This window comes from Netta rufina (genome assembly GCF_964035555.1).
Source record: "Netta rufina genome assembly, chromosome: 18".
Classification (NCBI taxonomy): Eukaryota; Metazoa; Chordata; class Aves; order Anseriformes; family Anatidae; genus Netta; species Netta rufina.
Window position 1 is genome coordinate 5,475,079 of NC_140142.1, and position 6,221 is coordinate 5,481,299.

Here is a 6,221-nt window from a genome sequence, read left to right on the forward strand (position 1 = left end):
TCAAGATGTCTCTTCACAGGCCTCAGTGGCAGTGAGTTTCAGTCAGGCCTCAGTGTTGGGACTTTCAGCCTTGGTAGAACCCTTGCTCCTCTCCACCCCAGGCTGTCCTAGGGACTCCCAGACTTTCACCTCTTTACCAGCTAGTTGTAGGCACTTGTCCGTGTGGTGTCACACCGGGTCTGAGCTGAGTCTGATAACTCAGATCTTCTTGGTGGCCATGCTCCTCATAAGGCAGCTCTGTAGGAAGCTGGCCTGGTTCCTGGTGAGCAGGCACCACTGCTTGTATGCACCGCACTGATGTTTCATTCAGTCAGGTGTTAATGCCTGTACACAGATGGTTCAACCTTTCTGTGATTGTGCTGTCTCTGACAAGACAACAGCAGCAGGAGTTGCAGGAAAGTTTGGATAACACAGGAGTAACCAGTTGAATGGAATTGCAGCACAGAGTTACAGAACGGTAGGGGATGGAAGGCTGCCAGGTTCCACCTCTTCTGTGCTTCCTTCTCATGCAAGCTGTCAGTTTGCCTGGAGCTGTGTCCTGAATGTTATGGGGCTGTGCAGGTGAAAATTAGAAGGGCCAAAGCCCAGCTGGAGCTCAATCTGTATATTTATGTCAAAGAAACAAAAACTATTTATATATTAACTCCAAATAAAGGAGGATTAAGGAGAATCATCATCCTTTATTGGACGTGGGGGGAAAGCTGGTGACAAGAAAGGACGTAAAGGCTGAGGTACTTAATTCCTTCTTTGCCTCAGTCTCCAGCAGCAAGACCAGCTTTTTCCCCTGGACATTTCTTCCTCCTCATGGCCAGTGCCAAAATTCCAGGGCACGCTTCATGGCAGTTTTTTTCTGCTGCTCTTTCCTACTGCCAAAGAAAGCTCCACCAGGGTGGAAACCACTCCTGAAGTAGGCATCCCAACCCGTCAGCCTTCTTGCATCCAGTCAGCCAAGCAAACACAAGTCACCTCAGCAGCAGCTTCCAAGCCAGGGGTCTGCTGATGGCCTTGCAGCTTCTTGGCTAGACACAGCCAAGCCTTGTGCCTGCTGCTGCCCACTCATGGACTCAAGCAGAAGGGACAGGACAACCCATCGTGGGGCTTTTTTCTGTCTGGGTCCTCCTGGCTCTGGAGGCAGAGGGGATCCCCCAGTCAGCATGCCAAGCAGGTGCCTTCTGCTGGCCATGCAGGGCCACTGCCAGATGTCAGCCCAAAAGTGCAGCTCCCAGGAAGAAGTCAAGGGTGACCTGCCACCTCCAGACAGAAGTGACCTCACAGTCCCTTTCCGTGACACGTTCCTGCTGCTGCCATATCACATGCAGAGACAGAAGTGACCTCACAGTCACATTCCTCCTGCTGGGTCAGGACATCCTGAGGTAGGGCTTACCTCTCTCTAGTCTTTTAGGGACTAGGGCTCACCATTCTGGGTTAGAGGATAAACACAGGTTTAATGGGAATCTTTGGTGTTCTTCTGTGGCTATCAGGTCTGTCTCAAGGGTATGGGCAAGCCCTGTGGTTTAGGCTTTTTTTAGGCCTGCCAACAACTTCTCTAGAGCTAAATAGTGCATTTTAATGATAGTGTTAAGGGAAGGGAATAGAGTAAGGAGGAGAGTAAAGGTAAGGGAAAGTGGCTGAGTTTTGCTTCAGTGGATACTTTGAGTTCAGGCATTAGAGTAGTGCATTCCTCTCAGAGTGGTGGAGTAACATTTAGGTTTAAAGATTAAAATTGCTGGTTCAAATAAGGAAAGGGCAATACATGACTGTTTTAAGTCAGTGTTACTGTAGCATCTGCTTTAAACGATCCCTCTTACCTCTACAGAATCATTAATTTCTGCTGGCCATGCTCCTCTTACCACCCCAAAATCTCACATCTCTCTTGTCCAGGCTGCTCCTGACCTCCCCATATCTTATTAGGATCAGCTTTCTAATGACGTTTACCATCTCAGTGTACCTGTCTCACCTCTGTTGGCTCCTCCATTCCTGAGAATGTAGTGGTGTTGTAGTCAGGAGGGAAAAGGGCACAAAGATCTTTAGGCACATCCTGTGCAATGTGCCCATCAGCTCTGCACCTCCACAAAATCATGCTTCCTACCTACAGGTTTTGTTTCCCAAGTGGCTTCTATGCATCCAGCGTTACTTTTCCCAAGCCCTCAAGCATGTTTCAGGTTTGGATGTGGATGGATGGGAAAAGGAAAGCAATGCATGGATGGAACTGATCTTGGCAAGGGATGAAAAGAATAACACGAAGAGATTCTGTAGGTACCTTGCTCAGAAAAGGAAGGCCAAGGAAATTGTACCCCTGTGATGAATGAGAAGGGTGAACTGGAAATGACAGACATGGAAAAGGCTGAGGGACTCAACAACTTCTTTTCTTCAGTCTTCACTGCCACTCAGGCTTCTTAAGTCTTTTGTTTCCCTGAACCCATAGTTGGTGGCTGGGGGTGCAAATTCCCACCTGCTGTAAGTGAAGAGCATGTTTGAGACCACCTTCAGAAACCCAACAAGTAAGTCTATGTGGCTTGATGACATGCAACCCAGGGTCCTGAGGGAACTGGCTGATGTAGTTGTCAAACCTCTCTCCGTCATATTTAAAGAGTCCTGGCAGTCAGGTGAACTCCCTGGTGACCTGAAAAGGAAAACATCACTCCCATTTTTAAAAAGGGTAGAAATGAGAAGCCATGGAACTATTGAATTGTGAGCCTCACCTCTTTGCCTGACAAGATCATGGAAAAGATCCTCCTGGAATCAATGTCAAGGCACGTGCAAGACAAAGAGGTGAACTCAGACAGCCAGCATGGCTTCACCAAAGGCCAAATTGTTCCTGACCAATGTGCTGGCTTTCTACATTGAGTGACCACATCAGACAACAAGAGAAGACAGACCTACGTCATCTACTTGGACTTCTGTAAGACCATTGACACTGTCCCATATGACATCCTGATCTCCAAATTAGAGAGATATGCATTTGATAGGTGCATCATTCAGTGGATAACGAGTTGGCCTGAAGATCACACCCAGAGCGTGGTGCTCAACGGCTCTATGTCCTATGGAGGCTGGTGACAAGTGTTGTACCTCAGGGGTCTGTCCTGGGACTGGTGCTGTTTAATATCTTTATCTGTGACATAGACAGTGAGATTGACAGTGAGAGTGCATTCTGTACCGGTCACTTCTATTTCTACTCCTTCTACTCTGCCCCTGTGAGGCTCCACTTGGAGTCCTGCATCCACGACTGGGGCCCGCAGCACAAGAATGATGTGCATCTGTTAGAACGGGTCAAGAGGAGGGCCACAAAGATGATCAAGGGGCTAGAGCAAATCTCCTATGAAGAAAGGCTAAGAGAGCTGGGACTACAGCCTGGAGAAAAGAAGGCTCCGGGGTGACCTCTTTGTGGCCTTTCAATACTTCAAGGGGTCTTATAAAAAAGATGGAGATTGACTCTTTGTTCAATTAGATAATGATAGGACAAGGGAATGGTTTTAAATTAAAAGAGGGGAGATTTCGATTAGATGTTAGGAGGAAACTCTTCACTCAGAGGGAGCTGAGGCACTGTAACAGGTTGCCAAGAGACTTTAGAGGTGCCCCATCCCTGGAACTGTTCAAGAGCAGGGTAGATGAGGCCCTGGGCAACCTGATCTCATGGGGGGCATCCCTGCTTATGGCCAGGGGGTTGGAACTAGATGACCTTTAAGGTCCCTTCCAACAGGAGCCATTCTCTGATTCTATGGTCTCACGAGCTATACCTCAAGCATGACTCCCATCCCATCAGCCTTCCTGTGGTCTATCACATGACCAAAACAGAAGATGCCTCGCCATCATCTTCAATGCATTGTGCATGCTTCTGCCGTTTATGGTCCCTATCTGTGCCACATTCCTGCTGCTGGTCCATCAGCTCCACAGACAGAAGTGACCTCACAGCCTCCTTCACACCTATATGCATCCTGCAGGCCCAGCACATCCTGAGGCACACCTGACCTCATCCCAGCATTCCCAACCAGCTCCTCCTTGTGGCCTCTGATCTGATCACATACCTGTCACCTCACATGCCTCTTCCAATGCCATACGACTGCTTCAGGACCTCACAGTCCCTGCCCTACCCCAAGCATAAAAGCCACACAAGGTAGGGGTAGGAGTGGGGTTGAAGCTGAGATGTGCTGTGTGCAGGGTGGAGGGCTTTGGGAGTTAGGTGTTCAGGTTAATATTTAGGAATTAGAGGTCACATTCCAGGGTTAAAGGAATGGCAAGGGCTTCAAGGAATTGTTTGGTGTTGTGCCTAAGGATCCTGCTCAGGGGTTAGAATAAGGGCAAGCTTTGAGGACTTCAGTTTAGGTCTGGTTTGGGGCCTAAGGCTAAGGCTGGCATTTTACTCCTTGGTTAGGCTTAATCATCCTTCTGCTTGCCCCTCTACTAGAAGATGGGTTTGACGTCTACCTTTTCCAGATCCTGAGGAAAGACTTTGATCCATCTGTCCTTTCCAAGGTATTTGAGATAGGTCTTATGACAATGTCAGCATCTCCACTAGCACCTCTCTCACCCTTCCCACACAACCGCTAAGAAACCTGAGGATTCACCAGGGGATGATGAAGGTTTGGAAAGAGCTTGGTTAAGATCTGTGAGGTGGGCTGTTCTGTGCTTCACACAGAAAATGATGATTGTGCCATAGAAAACTGTGACATTCGTGAGGACAGAAAAGCAGGTGGATAAGACCTTGGGCCTGCCAACACAGGAAACACACACATGAAATCTGCATGATTAGGAATTGGAAGATTGGATGCAAATGCAAATTTTGAAAGCAAAACCAAGAGTATCACTGTGGCACTGCAGGACAGCTCCAGCAATGGGGCAAAACAACACAAGAGGTGTCTATGACACAGGGGCCACACAACTGTAGCTGGGAGGAGGAGAAAGAATTAGTGTACATCACAGAAATTCCCCTGGTTCAGGTACAGCTGCCTTCTGGAGTCAGACCTTCCACTTCTTGAGCCTTGCACAGAACAGGGGTGGCATACAGCCCAGGGCTGACTGTAGGGCATGGTCCCCATCAGGAAGCACTGCGGTCATGCAGAAGGTGCATCTGAGAGTGCTGCCACCTCTGTGAGCAAAGGGGGTGCTGTCCCCAGCCAGGAAGCTGGCCAGCATCTGGCGCAGGGTGCTGGAACTGTGCAAGGAGGACAACTCTCCCCCAGGAAGAAGGCCACGGGCATCTGCAGGTGTTTGGTGTCAGGCACCAGCACAGTGATGAGGGTGTTCCACATTCAAGTCACCGTGCTGGTCAAGCAAGAGAGGAAGAAGAGATTTATGTATGGGTAGAGGATCTCCCAGATAGGAAATTGATGAGCTGGTTCATCGACGGGAGAGCCGAGGTGTAGATGTAGAGCTTGGGAGCGTAGTTTAGTGATGTCCTTGTCAGCACTAAGGTAAAGTTACCTGACCTGGGTTACACGTCCCAGAGTAGTGTCAGGCACAATGCAATTCTTTTTGCCTTCTGCATCTATAGCACAGGAAGTAGGACTTTGCCCTACTCTATTGACTAGGCAGGTCTTTTCACTTTACTCAATTTAGTTTTCTGTGTCTGGAAGGGGCAATTTCCCAAAAGAAGCCAATCTCATGGGTACAACTACATCAACTTGAAGATATATTTTCTTTAGATTTCATCCTGAGTTTTCAACAGAAGACCCAAGAGATACAATGTATATCTAGGTGTCTACTGCGATTCAAGCTGAATTTCTCAGATTTCAAAAGTCATTTCAATTTTATTTTATTTTATTTTATTTTATTTTATTTTATTTTATTTTATTTTATTTTATTTTATTTTAGGTTTCATTTTATTTTATTTTATTTTCAGTTTTATTTTATTTTTGATTTTGTTTTGTTTTGTTTTGTTTTGTTTTGTTTTGTTTTATTTTTGGTTTTATTTTATTTTATTTGTTTTCAAGGAACCGGAGTTGTCTTAGAAAGGGTTTCGTGCGTGGGCTGGGCTGCAGTTACAGGGACAAAGACCACTGCTGGCAGGGAGGGTGTCTGACCTCCAGACTCTGCTTTTCCTCCCGTAGAAGAAGGTCTCCAAAGAAGTTACTCTGGATGAACAGTAATAGGAGAATGATACTCAAAACTGAACTGCAGCAAAATTCAGCCTTTAAAAACTGAAAATATTTTTTATGAGCTGCGTTTTGAAATTTTCTTCCTTAAGTACGCCATGTAAGCTCTGTAATTAGCGGCACAAGGCA